General features: G+C 44.2%; 35 non-coding genes across 35 annotated transcripts; 17 read left to right on the top strand and 18 right to left on the bottom strand.

Moving 5' to 3' along the window:
* Nucleotides 1-117: 117 nt before the first annotated feature.
* Trnay-gua lies at nt 118-206 on the bottom strand. The gene is given in 2 exon segments: nt 118-153; nt 170-206. It is a non-coding gene; the product is annotated as a tRNA-Tyr (tRNA).
* A 248-nt stretch (nt 207-454) lies between these two features.
* Trnaq-cug lies at nt 455-526 on the top strand. Its single transcript has one exon. It is a non-coding gene; the product is annotated as a tRNA-Gln (tRNA).
* Nucleotides 527-884: 358 nt separating this feature from the next.
* Nucleotides 885-973, bottom strand: Trnay-gua. The gene is given in 2 exon segments: nt 885-920; nt 937-973. It is a non-coding gene; the product is annotated as a tRNA-Tyr (tRNA).
* Nucleotides 974-1,221: 248 nt separating this feature from the next.
* Trnaq-cug lies at nt 1,222-1,293 on the top strand. The gene has a single exon. It is a non-coding gene; the product is annotated as a tRNA-Gln (tRNA).
* Nucleotides 1,294-1,651: 358 nt separating this feature from the next.
* Trnay-gua lies at nt 1,652-1,740 on the bottom strand. Its single transcript is given in 2 exon segments — nt 1,652-1,687; nt 1,704-1,740. It is a non-coding gene; the product is annotated as a tRNA-Tyr (tRNA).
* A 248-nt stretch (nt 1,741-1,988) lies between these two features.
* Trnaq-cug lies at nt 1,989-2,060 on the top strand. Its single transcript has one exon. It is a non-coding gene; the product is annotated as a tRNA-Gln (tRNA).
* A 358-nt stretch (nt 2,061-2,418) lies between these two features.
* Nucleotides 2,419-2,507, bottom strand: Trnay-gua. The gene is given in 2 exon segments: nt 2,419-2,454; nt 2,471-2,507. It is a non-coding gene; the product is annotated as a tRNA-Tyr (tRNA).
* Nucleotides 2,508-2,755: 248 nt separating this feature from the next.
* Trnaq-cug lies at nt 2,756-2,827 on the top strand. Its single transcript has one exon. It is a non-coding gene; the product is annotated as a tRNA-Gln (tRNA).
* A 358-nt stretch (nt 2,828-3,185) lies between these two features.
* Nucleotides 3,186-3,274, bottom strand: Trnay-gua. Its single transcript is given in 2 exon segments — nt 3,186-3,221; nt 3,238-3,274. It is a non-coding gene; the product is annotated as a tRNA-Tyr (tRNA).
* Nucleotides 3,275-3,522: 248 nt separating this feature from the next.
* Nucleotides 3,523-3,594, top strand: Trnaq-cug. Its single transcript has one exon. It is a non-coding gene; the product is annotated as a tRNA-Gln (tRNA).
* Nucleotides 3,595-3,952: 358 nt separating this feature from the next.
* Nucleotides 3,953-4,041, bottom strand: Trnay-gua. Its single transcript is given in 2 exon segments — nt 3,953-3,988; nt 4,005-4,041. It is a non-coding gene; the product is annotated as a tRNA-Tyr (tRNA).
* A 248-nt stretch (nt 4,042-4,289) lies between these two features.
* On the top strand, nt 4,290-4,361 carry Trnaq-cug. Its single transcript has one exon. It is a non-coding gene; the product is annotated as a tRNA-Gln (tRNA).
* Nucleotides 4,362-4,719: 358 nt separating this feature from the next.
* On the bottom strand, nt 4,720-4,808 carry Trnay-gua. The gene is given in 2 exon segments: nt 4,720-4,755; nt 4,772-4,808. It is a non-coding gene; the product is annotated as a tRNA-Tyr (tRNA).
* A 248-nt stretch (nt 4,809-5,056) lies between these two features.
* Trnaq-cug lies at nt 5,057-5,128 on the top strand. Its single transcript has one exon. It is a non-coding gene; the product is annotated as a tRNA-Gln (tRNA).
* Nucleotides 5,129-5,486: 358 nt separating this feature from the next.
* Nucleotides 5,487-5,575, bottom strand: Trnay-gua. Its single transcript is given in 2 exon segments — nt 5,487-5,522; nt 5,539-5,575. It is a non-coding gene; the product is annotated as a tRNA-Tyr (tRNA).
* Nucleotides 5,576-5,823: 248 nt separating this feature from the next.
* On the top strand, nt 5,824-5,895 carry Trnaq-cug. Its single transcript has one exon. It is a non-coding gene; the product is annotated as a tRNA-Gln (tRNA).
* Nucleotides 5,896-6,253: 358 nt separating this feature from the next.
* Trnay-gua lies at nt 6,254-6,342 on the bottom strand. Its single transcript is given in 2 exon segments — nt 6,254-6,289; nt 6,306-6,342. It is a non-coding gene; the product is annotated as a tRNA-Tyr (tRNA).
* A 248-nt stretch (nt 6,343-6,590) lies between these two features.
* On the top strand, nt 6,591-6,662 carry Trnaq-cug. Its single transcript has one exon. It is a non-coding gene; the product is annotated as a tRNA-Gln (tRNA).
* A 358-nt stretch (nt 6,663-7,020) lies between these two features.
* Nucleotides 7,021-7,109, bottom strand: Trnay-gua. The gene is given in 2 exon segments: nt 7,021-7,056; nt 7,073-7,109. It is a non-coding gene; the product is annotated as a tRNA-Tyr (tRNA).
* Nucleotides 7,110-7,357: 248 nt separating this feature from the next.
* On the top strand, nt 7,358-7,429 carry Trnaq-cug. The gene has a single exon. It is a non-coding gene; the product is annotated as a tRNA-Gln (tRNA).
* Nucleotides 7,430-7,787: 358 nt separating this feature from the next.
* Trnay-gua lies at nt 7,788-7,876 on the bottom strand. The gene is given in 2 exon segments: nt 7,788-7,823; nt 7,840-7,876. It is a non-coding gene; the product is annotated as a tRNA-Tyr (tRNA).
* A 248-nt stretch (nt 7,877-8,124) lies between these two features.
* On the top strand, nt 8,125-8,196 carry Trnaq-cug. Its single transcript has one exon. It is a non-coding gene; the product is annotated as a tRNA-Gln (tRNA).
* Nucleotides 8,197-8,554: 358 nt separating this feature from the next.
* Nucleotides 8,555-8,643, bottom strand: Trnay-gua. The gene is given in 2 exon segments: nt 8,555-8,590; nt 8,607-8,643. It is a non-coding gene; the product is annotated as a tRNA-Tyr (tRNA).
* Nucleotides 8,644-8,891: 248 nt separating this feature from the next.
* On the top strand, nt 8,892-8,963 carry Trnaq-cug. Its single transcript has one exon. It is a non-coding gene; the product is annotated as a tRNA-Gln (tRNA).
* A 358-nt stretch (nt 8,964-9,321) lies between these two features.
* Nucleotides 9,322-9,410, bottom strand: Trnay-gua. The gene is given in 2 exon segments: nt 9,322-9,357; nt 9,374-9,410. It is a non-coding gene; the product is annotated as a tRNA-Tyr (tRNA).
* Nucleotides 9,411-9,658: 248 nt separating this feature from the next.
* Trnaq-cug lies at nt 9,659-9,730 on the top strand. The gene has a single exon. It is a non-coding gene; the product is annotated as a tRNA-Gln (tRNA).
* Nucleotides 9,731-10,088: 358 nt separating this feature from the next.
* Trnay-gua lies at nt 10,089-10,177 on the bottom strand. Its single transcript is given in 2 exon segments — nt 10,089-10,124; nt 10,141-10,177. It is a non-coding gene; the product is annotated as a tRNA-Tyr (tRNA).
* A 248-nt stretch (nt 10,178-10,425) lies between these two features.
* On the top strand, nt 10,426-10,497 carry Trnaq-cug. Its single transcript has one exon. It is a non-coding gene; the product is annotated as a tRNA-Gln (tRNA).
* Nucleotides 10,498-10,855: 358 nt separating this feature from the next.
* Nucleotides 10,856-10,944, bottom strand: Trnay-gua. Its single transcript is given in 2 exon segments — nt 10,856-10,891; nt 10,908-10,944. It is a non-coding gene; the product is annotated as a tRNA-Tyr (tRNA).
* A 248-nt stretch (nt 10,945-11,192) lies between these two features.
* Nucleotides 11,193-11,264, top strand: Trnaq-cug. Its single transcript has one exon. It is a non-coding gene; the product is annotated as a tRNA-Gln (tRNA).
* A 358-nt stretch (nt 11,265-11,622) lies between these two features.
* On the bottom strand, nt 11,623-11,711 carry Trnay-gua. The gene is given in 2 exon segments: nt 11,623-11,658; nt 11,675-11,711. It is a non-coding gene; the product is annotated as a tRNA-Tyr (tRNA).
* A 248-nt stretch (nt 11,712-11,959) lies between these two features.
* Trnaq-cug lies at nt 11,960-12,031 on the top strand. Its single transcript has one exon. It is a non-coding gene; the product is annotated as a tRNA-Gln (tRNA).
* Nucleotides 12,032-12,389: 358 nt separating this feature from the next.
* Nucleotides 12,390-12,478, bottom strand: Trnay-gua. Its single transcript is given in 2 exon segments — nt 12,390-12,425; nt 12,442-12,478. It is a non-coding gene; the product is annotated as a tRNA-Tyr (tRNA).
* Nucleotides 12,479-18,670: 6,192 nt separating this feature from the next.
* Nucleotides 18,671-18,759, bottom strand: Trnay-gua. The gene is given in 2 exon segments: nt 18,671-18,706; nt 18,723-18,759. It is a non-coding gene; the product is annotated as a tRNA-Tyr (tRNA).
* Nucleotides 18,760-19,007: 248 nt separating this feature from the next.
* Trnaq-cug lies at nt 19,008-19,079 on the top strand. Its single transcript has one exon. It is a non-coding gene; the product is annotated as a tRNA-Gln (tRNA).
* The last annotated feature ends 164 nt before the right edge of the window (nt 19,080-19,243 follow it).

Here is a 19,243-nt window from a genome sequence, read left to right as displayed (position 1 = left end):
ACTAGCTACTAGAAGCTGAGCAAATGAATTTCCTTTAAAATAGGTTTAAAACATAGGGAGGTTCTGACCGAGTGGGCATGCTCTGGAGCCTCTTTGCTCCTGAGATTAGAAAAACAGTCCTCTGGGCCGGATTTGAACCAGCGACCTATGGATAACTGTGAATCTTCCACTACAGTCCACCGCTCTACCAACTGAGCTACCAGAGGCCCTGCATACTTTCTCATTCGTACTGATTGCTTTACGTCCGTCCCTGTCTTTCGTTTCCACACACTGCTACTCAGCGCTGCCATATAGACGCACAGGAAATGCAGTCATCGGCTGCAAGTGCAAACATTGCCCAGATTAAGTTTTATAATGCTCGATCGTGTCAATTATGTTAAAAAATGCAAGTAGGAAGTGTCTGAAGTACGTCAGAACACTGCTAAGTGTATTTACGAGTCCCATTCTCCTGTCTGGTTCCATGGTGTAACGGTTAGCACTCTGGACTCTGAATCCAGCGATCCGAGTTCGAATCTCGGTGGAACCTTCGTTTAGTCTAAATTTTCTGTAATAAGCGTTTCTCGCCGAGGAAGTAACAGCGATAGGCTCAGGGGTGTAGTTTCTACGTTTGTATTAAAAACGAGATGTCTATGAAACGGCTGAATATTGGTGCGACTATGTGACCTATATAGCACATTAAACGAGTAATGCCTGTAAGAGCAAGCAATTTTACTATAATTCGAAGAAATATCATTATCCTACGAAGGCTAAGAATCCCATGATTATCAACTAGCTACTAGAAGCTGAGCAAATGAATTTCCTTTAAAATAGGTTTAAAACATAGGGAGGTTCTGACCGAGTGGGCATGCTCTGGAGCCTCTTTGCTCCTGAGATTAGAAAAACAGTCCTCTGGGCCGGATTTGAACCAGCGACCTATGGATAACTGTGAATCTTCCACTACAGTCCACCGCTCTACCAACTGAGCTACCAGAGGCCCTGCATACTTTCTTATTCGTACTGATTGCTTTACGTCCGTCCCTGTCTTTCGTTTCCACACACTGCTACTCAGCGCTGCCATATAGACGCACAGGAAATGCAGTCATCGGCTGCAAGTGCAAACATTGCCCAGATTAAGTTTTATAATGCTCGATCGTGTCAATTATGTTAAAAAATGCAAGTAGGAAGTGTCTGAAGTACGTCAGAACACTGCTAAGTGTATTTACGAGTCCCATTCTCCTGTCTGGTTCCATGGTGTAACGGTTAGCACTCTGGACTCTGAATCCAGCGATCCGAGTTCGAATCTCGGTGGAACCTTCGTTTAGTCTAAATTTTCTGTAATAAGCGTTTCTCGCCGAGGAAGTAACAGCGATAGGCTCAGGGGTGTAGTTTCTACGTTTGTATTAAAAACGAGATGTCTATGAAACGGCTGAATATTGGTGCGACTATGTGACCTATATAGCACATTAAACGAGTAATGCCTGTAAGAGCAAGCAATTTTACTATAATTCGAAGAAATATCATTATCCTACGAAGGCTAAGAATCCCATGATTATCAACTAGCTACTAGAAGCTGAGCAAATGAATTTCCTTTAAAATAGGTTTAAAACATAGGGAGGTTCTGACCGAGTGGGCATGCTCTGGAGCCTCTTTGCTCCTGAGATTAGAAAAACAGTCCTCTGGGCCGGATTTGAACCAGCGACCTATGGATAACTGTGAATCTTCCACTACAGTCCACCGCTCTACCAACTGAGCTACCAGAGGCCCTGCATGCTTTCTTATTCGTACTGATTGCTTTACGTCCGTCCCTGTCTTTCGTTTCCACACACTGCTACTCAGCGCTGCCATATAGACGCACAGGAAATGCAGTCATCGGCTGCAAGTGCAAACATTGCCCAGATTAAGTTTTATAATGCTCGATCGTGTCAATTATGTTAAAAAATGCAAGTAGGAAGTGTCTGAAGTACGTCAGAACACTGCTAAGTGTATTTACGAGTCCCATTCTCCTGTCTGGTTCCATGGTGTAACGGTTAGCACTCTGGACTCTGAATCCAGCGATCCGAGTTCGAATCTCGGTGGAACCTTCGTTTAGTCTAAATTTTCTGTAATAAGCGTTTCTCGCCGAGGAAGTAACAGCGATAGGCTCAGGGGTGTAGTTTCTACGTTTGTATTAAAAACGAGATGTCTATGAAACGGCTGAATATTGGTGCGACTATGTGACCTATATAGCACATTAAACGAGTAATGCCTGTAAGAGCAAGCAATTTTACTATAATTCGAAGAAATATCATTATCCTACGAAGGCTAAGAATCCCATGATTATCAACTAGCTACTAGAAGCTGAGCAAATGAATTTCCTTTAAAATAGGTTTAAAACATAGGGAGGTTCTGACCGAGTGGGCATGCTCTGGAGCCTCTTTGCTCCTGAGATTAGAAAAACAGTCCTCTGGGCCGGATTTGAACCAGCGACCTATGGATAACTGTGAATCTTCCACTACAGTCCACCGCTCTACCAACTGAGCTACCAGAGGCCCTGCATACTTTCTTATTCGTACTGATTGCTTCACGTCCGTCCCTGTCTTTCGTTTCCACACACTGCTACTCAGCGCTGCCATATAGACGCACAGGAAATGCAGTCATCGGCTGCAAGTGCAAACATTGCCCAGATTAAGTTTTATAATGCTCGATCGTGTCAATTATGTTAAAAAATGCAAGTAGGAAGTGTCTGAAGTACGTCAGAACACTGCTAAGTGTATTTACGAGTCTCATTCTCCTGTCTGGTTCCATGGTGTAACGGTTAGCACTCAGGACTCTGAATCCAGCGATCCGAGTTCGAATCTCGGTGGAACCTTCGTTTAGTCTAAATTTTCTGTAATAAGCGTTTCTCGCCGAGGAAGTAACAGCGATAGGCTCAGGGGTGTAGTTTCTACGTTTGTATTAAAAACGAGATGTCTATGAAACGGCTGAATATTGGTGCGACTATGTGACCTATATAGCACATTAAACGAGTAATGCCTGTAAGAGCAAGCAATTTTACTATAATTCGAAGAAATATCATTATCCTACGAAGGCTAAGAATCCCATGATTATCAACTAGCTACTAGAAGCTGAGCAAATGAATTTCCTTTAAAATAGGTTTAAAACATAGGGAGGTTCTGACCGAGTGGGCATGCTCTGGAGCCTCTTTGCTCCTGAGATTAGAAAAACAGTCCTCTGGGCCGGATTTGAACCAGCGACCTATGGATAACTGTGAATCTTCCACTACAGTCCACCGCTCTACCAACTGAGCTACCAGAGGCCCTGCATACTTTCTTATTCGTACTGATTGCTTTACGTCCGTCCCTGTCTTTCGTTTCCACACACTGCTACTCAGCGCTGCCATATAGACGCACAGGAAATGCAGTCATCGGCTGCAAGTGCAAACATTGCCCAGATTAAGTTTTATAATGCTCGATCGTGTCAATTATGTTAAAAAATGCAAGTAGGAAGTGTCTGAAGTACGTCAGAACACTGCTAAGTGTATTTACGAGTCCCATTCTCCTGTCTGGTTCCATGGTGTAACGGTTAGCACTCTGGACTCTGAATCCAGCGATCCGAGTTCGAATCTCGGTGGAACCTTCGTTTAGTCTAAATTTCCTGTAATAAGCGTTTCTCGCCGAGGAAGTAACAGCGATAGGCTCAGGGGTGTAGTTTCTACGTTTGTATTAAAAACGAGATGTCTATGAAACGGCTGAATATTGGTGCGACTATGTGACCTATATAGCACATTAAACGAGTAATGCCTGTAAGAGCAAGCAATTTTACTATAATTCGAAGAAATATCATTATCCTACGAAGGCTAAGAATCCCATGATTATCAACTAGCTACTAGAAGCTGAGCAAATGAATTTCCTTTAAAATAGGTTTAAAACATAGGGAGGTTCTGACCGAGTGGGCATGCTCTGGAGCCTCTTTGCTCCTGAGATTAGAAAAACAGTCCTCTGGGCCGGATTTGAACCAGCGACCTATGGATAACTGTGAATCTTCCACTACAGTCCACCGCTCTACCAACTGAGCTACCAGAGGCCCTGCATACTTTCTTATTCGTACTGATTGCTTTACGTCCGTCCCTGTCTTTCGTTTCCACACACTGCTACTCAGCGCTGCCATATAGACGCACAGGAAATGCAGTCATCGGCTGCAAGTGCAAACATTGCCCAGATTAAGTTTTATAATGCTCGATCGTGTCAATTATGTTAAAAAATGCAAGTAGGAAGTGTCTGAAGTACGTCAGAACACTGCTAAGTGTATTTACGAGTCCCATTCTCCTGTCTGGTTCCATGGTGTAACGGTTAGCACTCTGGACTCTGAATCCAGCGATCCGAGTTCGAATCTCGGTGGAACCTTCGTTTAGTCTAAATTTTCTGTAATAAGCGTTTCTCGCCGAGGAAGTAACAGCGATAGGCTCAGGGGTGTAGTTTCTACGTTTGTATTAAAAACGAGATGTCTATGAAACGGCTGAATATTGGTGCGACTATGTGACCAATATAGCACATTAAACGAGTAATGCCTGTAAGAGCAAGCAATTTTACTATAATTCCAAGAAATATCATTATCCTACGAAGGCTAAGAATCCCATGATTATCAACTAGCTACTAGAAGCTGAGCAAATGAATTTCCTTTAAAATAGGTTTAAAACATAGGGAGGTTCTGACCGAGTGGGCATGCTCTGGAGCCTCTTTGCTCCTGAGATTAGAAAAACAGTCCTCTGGGCCGGATTTGAACCAGCGACCTATGGATAACTGTGAATCTTCCACTACAGTCCACCGCTCTACCAACTGAGCTACCAGAGGCCCTGCATACTTTCTCATTCGTACTGATTGCTTTACGTCCGTCCCTGTCTTTCGTTTCCACACACTGCTACTCAGCGCTGCCATATAGACGCACAGGAAATGCAGTCATCGGCTGCAAGTGCAAACATTGCCCAGATTAAGTTTTATAATGCTCGATCGTGTCAATTATGTTAAAAAATGCAAGTAGGAAGTGTCTGAAGTACGTCAGAACACTGCTAAGTGTATTTACGAGTCCCATTCTCCTGTCTGGTTCCATGGTGTAACGGTTAGCACTCTGGACTCTGAATCCAGCGATCCGAGTTCGAATCTCGGTGGAACCTTCGTTTAGTCTAAATTTTCTGTAATAAGCGTTTCTCGCCGAGGAAGTAACAGCGATAGGCTCAGGGGTGTAGTTTCTACGTTTGTATTAAAAACGAGATGTCTATGAAACGGCTGAATATTGGTGCGACTATGTGACCTATATAGCACATTAAACGAGTAATGCCTGTAAGAGCAAGCAATTTTACTATAATTCGAAGAAATATCATTATCCTACGAAGGCTAAGAATCCCATGATTATCAACTAGCTACTAGAAGCTGAGCAAATGAATTTCCTTTAAAATAGGTTTAAAACATAGGGAGGTTCTGACCGAGTGGGCATGCTCTGGAGCCTCTTTGCTCCTGAGATTAGAAAAACAGTCCTCTGGGCCGGATTTGAACCAGCGACCTATGGATAACTGTGAATCTTCCACTACAGTCCACCGCTCTACCAACTGAGCTACCAGAGGCCCTGCATACTTTCTCATTCGTACTGATTGCTTTACGTCCGTCCCTGTCTTTCGTTTCCACACACTGCTACTCAGCGCTGCCATATAGACGCACAGGAAATGCAGTCATCGGCTGCAAGTGCAAACATTGCCCAGATTAAGTTTTATAATGCTCGATCGTGTCAATTATGTTAAAAAATGCAAGTAGGAAGTGTCTGAAGTACGTCAGAACACTGCTAAGTGTATTTACGAGTCCCATTCTCCTGTCTGGTTCCATGGTGTAACGGTTAGCACTCTGGACTCTGAATCCAGCGATCCGAGTTCGAATCTCGGTGGAACCTTCGTTTAGTCTAAATTTTCTGTAATAAGCGTTTCTCGCCGAGGAAGTAACAGCGATAGGCTCAGGGGTGTAGTTTCTACGTTTGTATTAAAAACGAGATGTCTATGAAACGGCTGAATATTGGTGCGACTATGTGACCTATATAGCACATTAAACGAGTAATGCCTGTAAGAGCAAGCAATTTTACTATAATTCGAAGAAATATCATTATCCTACGAAGGCTAAGAATCCCATGATTATCAACTAGCTACTAGAAGCTGAGCAAATGAATTTCCTTTAAAATAGGTTTAAAACATAGGGAGGTTCTGACCGAGTGGGCATGCTCTGGAGCCTCTTTGCTCCTGAGATTAGAAAAACAGTCCTCTGGGCCGGATTTGAACCAGCGACCTATGGATAACTGTGAATCTTCCACTACAGTCCACCGCTCTACCAACTGAGCTACCAGAGGCCCTGCATACTTTCTCATTCGTACTGATTGCTTTACGTCCGTCCCTGTCTTTCGTTTCCACACACTGCTACTCAGCGCTGCCATATAGACGCACAGGAAATGCAGTCATCGGCTGCAAGTGCAAACATTGCCCAGATTAAGTTTTATAATGCTCGATCGTGTCAATTATGTTAAAAAATGCAAGTAGGAAGTGTCTGAAGTACGTCAGAACACTGCTAAGTGTATTTACGAGTCCCATTCTCCTGTCTGGTTCCATGGTGTAACGGTTAGCACTCTGGACTCTGAATCCAGCGATCCGAGTTCGAATCTCGGTGGAACCTTCGTTTAGTCTAAATTTTCTGTAATAAGCGTTTCTCGCCGAGGAAGTAACAGCGATAGGCTCAGGGGTGTAGTTTCTACGTTTGTATTAAAAACGAGATGTCTATGAAACGGCTGAATATTGGTGCGACTATGTGACCTATATAGCACATTAAACGAGTAATGCCTGTAAGAGCAAGCAATTTTACTATAATTCGAAGAAATATCATTATCCTACGAAGGCTAAGAATCCCATGATTATCAACTAGCTACTAGAAGCTGAGCAAATGAATTTCCTTTAAAATAGGTTTAAAACATAGGGAGGTTCTGACCGAGTGGGCATGCTCTGGAGCCTCTTTGCTCCTGAGATTAGAAAAACAGTCCTCTGGGCCGGATTTGAACCAGCGACCTATGGATAACTGTGAATCTTCCACTACAGTCCACCGCTCTACCAACTGAGCTACCAGAGGCCCTGCATACTTTCTCATTCGTACTGATTGCTTTACGTCCGTCCCTGTCTTTCGTTTCCACACACTGCTACTCAGCGCTGCCATATAGACGCACAGGAAATGCAGTCATCGGCTGCAAGTGCAAACATTGCCCAGATTAAGTTTTATAATGCTCGATCGTGTCAATTATGTTAAAAAATGCAAGTAGGAAGTGTCTGAAGTACGTCAGAACACTGCTAAGTGTATTTACGAGTCCCATTCTCCTGTCTGGTTCCATGGTGTAACGGTTAGCACTCTGGACTCTGAATCCAGCGATCCGAGTTCGAATCTCGGTGGAACCTTCGTTTAGTCTAAATTTTCTGTAATAAGCGTTTCTCGCCGAGGAAGTAACAGCGATAGGCTCAGGGGTGTAGTTTCTACGTTTGTATTAAAAACGAGATGTCTATGAAACGGCTGAATATTGGTGCGACTATGTGACCTATATAGCACATTAAACGAGTAATGCCTGTAAGAGCAAGCAATTTTACTATAATTCGAAGAAATATCATTATCCTACGAAGGCTAAGAATCCCATGATTATCAACTAGCTACTAGAAGCTGAGCAAATGAATTTCCTTTAAAATAGGTTTAAAACATAGGGAGGTTCTGACCGAGTGGGCATGCTCTGGAGCCTCTTTGCTCCTGAGATTAGAAAAACAGTCCTCTGGGCCGGATTTGAACCAGCGACCTATGGATAACTGTGAATCTTCCACTACAGTCCACCGCTCTACCAACTGAGCTACCAGAGGCCCTGCATACTTTCTCATTCGTACTGATTGCTTTACGTCCGTCCCTGTCTTTCGTTTCCACACACTGCTACTCAGCGCTGCCATATAGACGCACAGGAAATGCAGTCATCGGCTGCAAGTGCAAACATTGCCCAGATTAAGTTTTATAATGCTCGATCGTGTCAATTATGTTAAAAAATGCAAGTAGGAAGTGTCTGAAGTACGTCAGAACACTGCTAAGTGTATTTACGAGTCCCATTCTCCTGTCTGGTTCCATGGTGTAACGGTTAGCACTCTGGACTCTGAATCCAGCGATCCGAGTTCGAATCTCGGTGGAACCTTCGTTTAGTCTAAATTTTCTGTAATAAGCGTTTCTCGCCGAGGAAGTAACAGCGATAGGCTCAGGGGTGTAGTTTCTACGTTTGTATTAAAAACGAGATGTCTATGAAACGGCTGAATATTGGTGCGACTATGTGACCTATATAGCACATTAAACGAGTAATGCCTGTAAGAGCAAGCAATTTTACTATAATTCGAAGAAATATCATTATCCTACGAAGGCTAAGAATCCCATGATTATCAACTAGCTACTAGAAGCTGAGCAAATGAATTTCCTTTAAAATAGGTTTAAAACATAGGGAGGTTCTGACCGAGTGGGCATGCTCTGGAGCCTCTTTGCTCCTGAGATTAGAAAAACAGTCCTCTGGGCCGGATTTGAACCAGCGACCTATGGATAACTGTGAATCTTCCACTACAGTCCACCGCTCTACCAACTGAGCTACCAGAGGCCCTGCATACTTTCTTATTCGTACTGATTGCTTTACGTCCGTCCCTGTCTTTCGTTTCCACACACTGCTACTCAGCGCTGCCATATAGACGCACAGGAAATGCAGTCATCGGCTGCAAGTGCAAACATTGCCCAGATTAAGTTTTATAATGCTCGATCGTGTCAATTATGTTAAAAAATGCAAGTAGGAAGTGTCTGAAGTACGTCAGAACACTGCTAAGTGTATTTACGAGTCCCATTCTCCTGTCTGGTTCCATGGTGTAACGGTTAGCACTCTGGACTCTGAATCCAGCGATCCGAGTTCGAATCTCGGTGGAACCTTCGTTTAGTCTAAATTTTCTGTAATAAGCGTTTCTCGCCGAGGAAGTAACAGCGATAGGCTCAGGGGTGTAGTTTCTACGTTTGTATTAAAAACGAGATGTCTATGAAACGGCTGAATATTGGTGCGACTATGTGACCTATATAGCACATTAAACGAGTAATGCCTGTAAGAGCAAGCAATTTTACTATAATTCGAAGAAATATCATTATCCTACGAAGGCTAAGAATACCATGATCATCAACTAGCTACTAGAAGCTGAGCAAATGAATTTCCTTTAAAATAGGTTTAAAACATAGGGAGGTTCTGACCGAGTGGGCATGCTCTGGAGCCTCTTTGCTCCTGAGATTAGAAAAACAGTCCTCTGGGCCGGATTTGAACCAGCGACCTATGGATAACTGTGAATCTTCCACTACAGTCCACCGCTCTACCAACTGAGCTACCAGAGGCCCTGCATACTTTCTTATTCGTACTGATTGCTTTACGTCCGTCCCTGTCTTTCGTTTCCACACACTGCTACTCAGCGCTGCCATATAGACGCACAGGAAATGCAGTCATCGGCTGCAAGTGCAAACATTGCCCAGATTAAGTTTTATAATGCTCGATCGTGTCAATTATGTTAAAAAATGCAAGTAGGAAGTGTCTGAAGTACGTCAGAACACTGCTAAGTGTATTTACGAGTCCCATTCTCCTGTCTGGTTCCATGGTGTAACGGTTAGCACTCTGGACTCTGAATCCAGCGATCCGAGTTCGAATCTCGGTGGAACCTTCGTTTAGTCTAAATTTTCTGTAATAAGCGTTTCTCGCCGAGGAAGTAACAGCGATAGGCTCAGGGGTGTAGTTTCTACGTTTGTATTAAAAACGAGATGTCTATGAAACGGCTGAATATTGGTGCGACTATGTGACCTATATAGCACATTAAACGAGTAATGCCTGTAAGAGCAAGCAATTTTACTATAATTCGAAGAAATATCATTATCCTACGAAGGCTAAGAATCCCATGATTATCAACTAGCTACTAGAAGCTGAGCAAATGAATTTCCTTTAAAATAGGTTTAAAACATAGGGAGGTTCTGACCGAGTGGGCATGCTCTGGAGCCTCTTTGCTCCTGAGATTAGAAAAACAGTCCTCTGGGCCGGATTTGAACCAGCGACCTATGGATAACTGTGAATCTTCCACTACAGTCCACCGCTCTACCAACTGAGCTACCAGAGGCCCTGCATACTTTCTTATTCGTACTGATTGCTTTACGTCCGTCCCTGTCTTTCGTTTCCACACACTGCTACTCAGCGCTGCCATATAGACGCACAGGAAATGCAGTCATCGGCTGCAAGTGCAAACATTGCCCAGATTAAGTTTTATAATGCTCGATCGTGTCAATTATGTTAAAAAATGCAAGTAGGAAGTGTCTGAAGTACGTCAGAACACTGCTAAGTGTATTTACGAGTCCCATTCTCCTGTCTGGTTCCATGGTGTAACGGTTAGCACTCTGGACTCTGAATCCAGCGATCCGAGTTCGAATCTCGGTGGAACCTTCGTTTAGTCTAAATTTTCTGTAATAAGCGTTTCTCGCCGAGGAAGTAACAGCGATAGGCTCAGGGGTGTAGTTTCTACGTTTGTATTAAAAACGAGATGTCTATGAAACGGCTGAATATTGGTGCGACTATGTGACCTATATAGCACATTAAACGAGTAATGCCTGTAAGAGCAAGCAATTTTACTATAATTCGAAGAAATATCATTATCCTACGAAGGCTAAGAATCCCATGATTATCAACTAGCTACTAGAAGCTGAGCAAATGAATTTCCTTTAAAATAGGTTTAAAACATAGGGAGGTTCTGACCGAGTGGGCATGCTCTGGAGCCTCTTTGCTCCTGAGATTAGAAAAACAGTCCTCTGGGCCGGATTTGAACCAGCGACCTATGGATAACTGTGAATCTTCCACTACAGTCCACCGCTCTACCAACTGAGCTACCAGAGGCCCTGCATACTTTCTTATTCGTACTGATTGCTTTACGTCCGTCCCTGTCTTTCGTTTCCACACACTGCTACTCAGCGCTGCCATATAGACGCACAGGAAATGCAGTCATCGGCTGCAAGTGCAAACATTGCCCAGATTAAGTTTTATAATGCTCGATCGTGTCAATTATGTTAAAAAATGCAAGTAGGAAGTGTCTGAAGTACGTCAGAACACTGCTAAGTGTATTTACGAGTCCCATTCTCCTGTCTGGTTCCATGGTGTAACGGTTAGCACTCTGGACTCTGAATCCAGCGATCCGAGTTCGAATCTCGGTGGAACCTTCGTTTAGTCTAAATTTTCTGTAATAAGCGTTTCTCGCCGAGGAAGTAACAGCGATAGGCTCAGGGGTGTAGTTTCTACGTTTGTATTAAAAACGAGATGTCTATGAAACGGCTGAATATTGGTGCGACTATGTGACCTATATAGCACATTAAACGAGTAATGCCTGTAAGAGCAAGCAATTTTACTATAATTCGAAGAAATATCATTATCCTACGAAGGCTAAGAATCCCATGATTATCAACTAGCTACTAGAAGCTGAGCAAATGAATTTCCTTTAAAATAGGTTTAAAACATAGGGAGGTTCTGACCGAGTGGGCATGCTCTGGAGCCTCTTTGCTCCTGAGATTAGAAAAACAGTCCTCTGGGCCGGATTTGAACCAGCGACCTATGGATAACTGTGAATCTTCCACTACAGTCCACCGCTCTACCAACTGAGCTACCAGAGGCCCTGCATACTTTCTTATTCGTACTGATTGCTTTACGTCCGTCCCTGTCTTTCGTTTCCACACACTGCTACTCAGCGCTGCCATATAGACGCACAGGAAATGCAGTCATCGGCTGCAAGTGCAAACATTGCCCAGATTAAGTTTTATAATGCTCGATCGTGTCAATTATGTTAAAAAATGCAAGTAGGAAGTGTCTGAAGTACGTCAGAACCCTGCTAAGTGTATTTACGAGTCCCATTCTCCTGTCTGGTTCCATGGTGTAACGGTTAGCACTCTGGACTCTGAATCCAGCGATCCGAGTTCGAATCTCGGTGGAACCTTCGTTTAGTCTAAATTTTCTGTAATAAGCGTTTCTCGCCGAGGAAGTAACAGCGATAGGCTCAGGGGTGTAGTTTCTACGTTTGTATTAAAAACGAGATGTCTATGAAACGGCTGAATATTGGTGCGACTATGTGACCTATATAGCACATTAAACGAGTAATGCCTGTAAGAGCAAGCAATTTTACTATAATTCGAAGAAATATCATTATCCTACGAAGGCTAAGAATCCCATGATTATCAACTAGCTACTAGAAGCTGAGCAAATGAATTTCCTTTAAAATAGGTTTAAAACATAGAGAGGTTCTGACCGAGTGGGCATGCTCTGGAGCCTCTTTGCTCCTGAGATTAGAAAAACAGTCCTCTGGGCCGGATTTGAACCAGCGACCTATGGATAACTGTGAATCTTCCACTACAGTCCACCGCTCTACCAACTGAGCTACCAGAGGCCCTGCATACTTTCTTATTCGTACTGATTGCTTTACGTCCGTCCCTGTCTTTCGTTTCCACACACTGCTACTCAGCGCTGCCATATAGACGCACAGGAAATGCAGTCATCGGCTGCAAGTGCAAACATTGCCCAGATTAAGTTTTATAATGCTCGATCGTGTCAATTATGTTAAAAAATGCAAGTAGGAAGTGTCTGAAGTACGTCAGAACACTGCTAAGTGTATTTACGAGTCCCATTCTCCTGTCTGGTTCCATGGTGTAACAGTTCCGCCGCAGCAGCGGCCGTGTGCAGACGTGCCGGAGTGCTCGCTCCGCGCGTGTTTGGCGGCGCCTGCAGCTGGTTGGGCCTTGTAAGTACATCATGGCCTTTGCCATGGATGATCAGTTACGCCGTTACACGTTGCGTTTCCAATTCCCGTTCGGTTTTAGCCGACCACAGGTCCACGAATTAGTCGATTTCTTCTTCGACAGATTGAGTCTTACAGACGAGGAAGTTTTAGGATTTTCATACGATTTCCTGGCGAATGCTGTCTACGTGAAACTTGTTAGTGACGAGCCTTGTTTACGTGTAATGGACTTAACTAAGGGTACTGCCGAGTTCGTTAATTCTGATGGTGAAATTTGTAAAGTTGTCGTTACCCATGCTGGGTTAGGTCTGCGCACGGTCCGTGTGTTCAACCTACCATTTGAAATTGAACTTGCACGTATTCGGCAATGTCTGTCCCAGTATGGGAACGTATTGGACATTCACCAAGAGCAGTGGAGTGGACTTAAACACTTCAATGTGGATAATGGTGTCAGGGTAGCGCGAATTGACCTCTCGAAGCATATCCCGTCGAATGTCGTGATACAAGGCTTCCGGGCACTCGTTATGTACGAGGGGCAACCACGTACTTGTGTACTTTGTGGCTCTACGGACCATCTGAAGGCCGCGTGTCCCCGTGCTAAACCAGTGCGTCGTGTTTTGCGACAACGTGATGACCTTGCAGCAGGGCAGGATGGCAATAGGCCGACGTATGCCGAGAGCCTTGTCGGTCCGTCTGTCGTTAGCGCGCCACAGCTGCACGCGCCTGAGGTTGTGCCTGACGTGACCGCCGCCGATGTAAACACAGCTACGGCGAGCCGACTGCCCGTTGATTCTGACGTGGACAACTATGCAATCGACGGGGCCGGAAATTCGCGCCCTTCTGATGCTGGCGTGGTCCGTGTGGAACTTCCGCCAGGATTGCCCAATCAACATCTGCACCCATCTGCGGAGAGTCTTCCACCTGAGGACTCTGGTAACCAGCCGCGAGTTTCCCATCCCCTTGAAGTGTCTTCTCCGCTAAGCGCAGTTTCCGGCAACGAACAGTCTCCCGCGGGTGCTACTCTTACCGCTGCGAAACCCGACATCAACGAACACGTTGAGGACGTCCGTCCTCAGAAGAAAGGACGACAAAAGAAATCGGTCCGTAAGCAGAGTGACGAGGAAACTCGTACTCTTGAACAGAAACTGCAACGTACAATCAAGCAGTTCCGGACCGATGAATGTGAGAGAATCGTTACAGACGATGGAGTACAGGTCGTGCAGCATTCAGAGGAGACCGATGTGGTGATGCATGTCGACAGTTCTGGACACGATGCTTTTATGGATACCACTCCCCCGCCGGGGTCGAGCAAGCAGCCGTCCTGGGCCGACGATACGCAATAACATAGTATTGCCCTTTCTTATGCGGGATTACAAAATTGCAACTGCTAATATAAATCGAATAACATCTGATGTCAAATTAAAATGTTTGACTGACTATATGTACGCCGCCGATATAGATATCGTTTTCTTACAAGAAGTCGTCACACCCAAGGTCGGGAATGTCACGGGCTATGAGGCCATCATCAATATCGGCGATGAGGCAGGGACTGCAATTTTGTACAAAGCGGGCATCACTTGCAGACCTCGAGCGATTTTAGAAACGGGTAGAGGGATTGTCGTACAATTCGAAGATTTGCTTTTGATCAACGTCTACGCCCCGACTGGATCTACAGGCCGAAGGGATAGGAGTGTTTTTTATCGCGATGAAATTGTACCATTATTATCCTGTGGTTGTTCGAGGATTTTATTGGGCGGCGATTTTAATTGTGTTGTACGCAGAGAAGACCAGTGTCCGAATTTTAATTTTTGTTTGGAGTTGCGAGATTTAATTGATGGGCTGGACTTACAAGATACCTGGTGCTCACTTCGCCCGCAGGTCGCCGGATATACGTATGTTACCGCTGCCTCCGCTAGTCGCCTGGATAGGTTTTATGTATCTAAAGACATTTTAAGCGCTGCCAGGGATTGTGAAATATGGCCTGTTAATTTTAGCGACCACTGTGCGTATCACATCACGCTTCGGCATGTCTCGCAGAAAACCTTTTTGGGTCGAGGCGTCTGGCAACTGAACGTCGCCCTGTTGAACGACGGCGACCTGAAGAAGGATCTTATTGCAACGTGGCAATGGTGCCTCCAGCGACGACAAAGATATAGGGAGCGTGTTCATTGGTGGACGGAGTTAGTGAAGCCGCACATAAAGAAATGTATTTGTCAGTTTGCCAGGGCTAAGGCGTACTGGAAGAAACAGACGTTGGAGTTTTATTTTACCGCTCTCCGCCAGTTGTATAACGATTCCTCTGTACTGCCTGGCAATCTCCTACGCATTAAACGTACCAAAGCCAAAATCACCGCTTTGGTTCGTGAGTCTCTGGCGGGAGCCCAAGTCCGGGCACGCTCTTCCGATGACACCTTTAATGAGTCTGCGTCCTTGTACCACGTCATACGGGAAGCTAAAAGGGGCAGACAAAAAATCATTACTCAACTGACAGATGACGAAGGTCGTGTTTATGATGAGCAAGGCGAGCTTAAGACTTTTATTCGGAATCATTTCCGGCAACTTTACTCACTGCATGACACAGATGTAGAGGCGGGAGAGGAATTTTTGTCTAACATTACGGCATCGGTGGATCCGGACGACCACGCACAGCTCCTGGCAACCATAACTAACTTCGAAGTGAAGTCTATCATTACGTCTGCGGCGAAAGGAAAAGCTGCAGGCTTAGACGGTTTGCCGATTGAATTTTATCTTCGGTACTGGGATGTTTTCGGCGACGAACTGACTATCATGTATAATGAATTGTTAATGAATACTGCTCTTCCATCGCAGTTTACTGAGGGCATGATAGTCTTAGTCTCCAAACCGTCACCGGGGACTTCACTCAATAACTTACGACCAATCACCCTACTCAATGCAGATTTCAAAATCTTTACTAGGATTATCAATGCCAGACTCAAGCCAGTCCTTCGTAAAGTTCTTGGTTCATATCACATGAACGTGGTTACTGGCCGATCAATGATAGACGCCCTGTGCGAATACCGAGATATTGCATATTTGACTTGGATTTGCAAGACCACGTTGGCAATAGTCTTTTTTGACTTCGATAAGGCATTTGATAGGACTAACCACGGATTTCTGTTCAGAACGGTGGAAAAACTGGGTTTCAACCAGCAATTCGTACAGATAATAAGAAACTGTATCTGCAATACGTCTTCCCGCGTGAAATTCAACGGCCAGTTAACAGCCCCTGTGCCCATTCAACAAGGTTTGCGACAAGGGTGCCCGCTTTCTACGACTCTTTTCGCCATTGCTATAGAGCCACTACTGAAGACGTTTTGCGTCACCTTACCGGGTCTTCAAACGCTGAATACAAAGACCGTCTGTCATGCCTATGCGGACGATATTAGCGTCCTTATCAACAACAACGAAGATTTCGACACCGTGCGACGGCTTGTACAACAGTATGCCAGCGCCTGCGGTGCACGCCTTAACGAACGGAAATCCAAAGTCTTGCATTTAGGTCCGCAGGCTCGCTTTGCGAACACCGTTTGGTTAGAGGCAACCAACCAACTCAAGCACCTTGGTTTGATTCTCACTTCGAATCCGCGGGAAATGGTGAGAGTGAATTGGGAACAGAAGCTCAACGTCCTTCGAGCTTTGATTCGAGAGCACAATATGCGGTCTTTAGATAGGATTCAGAGAGCACATTTCGTCAATTATTATGTTCTCAGCAAGATTTACCATGTTGCCGCTGTTCTCCCTATTCCTACCGATATTGCAAACAGAATTTTAGCTCTTGCAGGCTGGTACGTTTGGCGAGGTAATATTTTTAAAGTCGCTTTCAAGGCTACCGCTTTACCTCACTATAAAGGTGGTCTAGCCCTTAAAGATGTTGAATTACAGTGCTTAGCGATTTTTCTAGCTCGAACATCAAGGATCTTACGATGTAGTCAGACAGGTCTTACGGCACGTCTGTTCCAGCAGTTACGACCACCGGATATGACGCCACCGATAAATGTTGGACCTATCCATCTCGAGCTCGTTCATATTCGCCGATATTACGTGGAGTCCAGCTACGTGCATCAACACCTGCAAACATTCACTGCTGCGGCTGTCTACAGTGTATTTACGAATCGGCAACAGAATAACTCTATAGAAATGAAGTATCCTCGCAAGAACTGGCGACAAATTTGGATGAATATCAGCACTCCTCTTCTTCGGTCCCGAGTACGTTCCTTGTGGTATGATGTTGTGAACGAGGTGATGCCCACGGGGGAGAAATTGTGTAAGATCCAATTACGGCCTACGCCGACTTGCGACGCATGTGGACATGTGGAAACGTTGCAACACATATTATACTGCAGAGATCAAACGCAAATCTGGAACTGGACGAGAATGAAACTGGCTCTTATTAATAGAACGTCGCCATCCGCAATACAACTGCAGGATATACTCCACCCGGACTGGCAATTATTTCCGAAATCTAAAAATAATAGCTATACCTGGTTAATTGGACAGTACCTCTATTATATGCTGACGACTAAAACGCCTACACTTTCTGATTTTCATATGTATCTTATTGCCGAATATTACGCGATCAAACGATTACGAAAATATAAAGAAAAATTTCAGAAATTTCTCACCGTTGCTTTGAATGATGGAAAACTTTAAGTGTGCGAACTATTGAGTACGATTATTGCTTTTTATTTTTTTCTTCTATTATCAGGGTATCTCTTTGTCAGTTCTCCGGACTTTATTGTTTCATGGTTGGTACAATGTGTGCACCTAAGGCCGAAGAGAAGCAGCATGCAACAGGATGCTAAACTTGTGGAGCCAATATTTATTTCTGTTTCTTTACGTTCCCCAGAAGACACGTATAGTTTAATTTGATGAAGTTTCACTCAGACGAGGCAGTATTTCTTTCCAGATACCCGTTTTCCTCAACACGGACCTTTATTTTCTCCTTATTATCTATGATGCTGAAAGAGAAACATATGCTCTTGTTGATTTTCTCTCCACCAACTCAAGGAACACACCAGTTACTTTAGTGAATAACTGCAAGGAAACAGCACGGCGGCCATCTCGGCGAACATACTCTCAACGCTAAGAGATGTCAACATTGAATCAAGCCTTCAAGCAACTCAAACATCGATGAAAGCAGAACGACACGGAAACATTCATGCCATTACTAAGTGAAGACGAGCTTGAGAGGTAGTGATCCTGAGATATACCACCGCAAAATATATATATAAAAAAAATAAAAATAAAAAAAAATTAAAAATAATAAAAAAAATCTCCAAAAAAAGCGCAGAAGCTAGCCGAAGAAGGCACAAAAAGGTGAGCGTATGGATGGGCTGTGTGCGGAGGCCCAAAAAAAAAAAAAAAAAAAAAAAAAAAAAAAAAAAAAAAAAAAAAAAAAAATGGTGTAACGGTTAGCACTCTGGACTCTGAATCCAGCGATCCGAGTTCGAATCTCGGTGGAACCTTCGTTTAGTCTAAATTTTCTGTAATAAGCGTTTCTCGCCGAGGAAGTAACAGCGATAGGCTCAGGGGTGTAGTTTCTACGTTTGTATTAAAAACGAGATGTCTATGAAACGGCTGAATATTGGTGCGACTATGTGACCTATATAGCACATTAAACGAGTAATGCCTGTAAGAGCAAGCAATTTTACTATAATTCGAAGAAATATCATTATCCTACGAAGGCTAAGAATCCCATGATTATCAACTAGCTACTAGAAGCTGAGCAAATGAATTTCCTTTAAAATAGGTTTAAAACATAGGGAGGTTCTGACCGAGTGGGCATGCTCTGGAGCCTCTTTGCTCCTGAGATTAGAAAAACAGTCCTCTGGGCCGGATTTGAACCAGCGACCTATGGATAACTGTGAATCTTCCACTACAGTCCACCGCTCTACCAACTGAGCTACCAGAGGCCCTGCATACTTTCTTATTCGTACTGATTGCTTTACGTCCGTCCCTGTCTTTCGTTTCCACACACTGCTACTCAGCGCTGCCATATAGACGCACAGGAAATGCAGTCATCGGCTGCAAGTGCAAACATTGCCCAGATTAAGTTTTATAATGCTCGATCGTGTCAATTATGTTAAAAAATGCAAGTAGGAAGTGTCTGAAGTACGTCAGAACACTGCTAAGTGCATTTACGAGTCCCATTCTCCTGTCTGGTTCCATGGTGTAACGGTTAGCACTCTGGACTCTGAATCCAGCGATCCGAGTTCGAATCTCGGTGGAACCTTCGTTTAGTCTAAATTTTCTGTAATAAGCGTTTCTCGCCGAGGAAGTAACAGCGATAGGCTCAGGGGTGTAGTTTCTACGTTTGTATTAAAAACGAGATGTCTATGAAACGGCTGAATATTGGTGCGACTATGTGACCTATATAGCACATTAAACGAGTAATGC

The sequence above is a fragment of the Schistocerca piceifrons genome, unplaced genomic scaffold (assembly GCF_021461385.2).
Source record: "Schistocerca piceifrons isolate TAMUIC-IGC-003096 unplaced genomic scaffold, iqSchPice1.1 HiC_scaffold_1763, whole genome shotgun sequence".
Classification (NCBI taxonomy): Eukaryota; Metazoa; Arthropoda; class Insecta; order Orthoptera; family Acrididae; genus Schistocerca; species Schistocerca piceifrons.
Note: the sequence above shows the minus strand (reverse complement) of the source record. Positions and strands in the feature narration are given on the sequence as shown.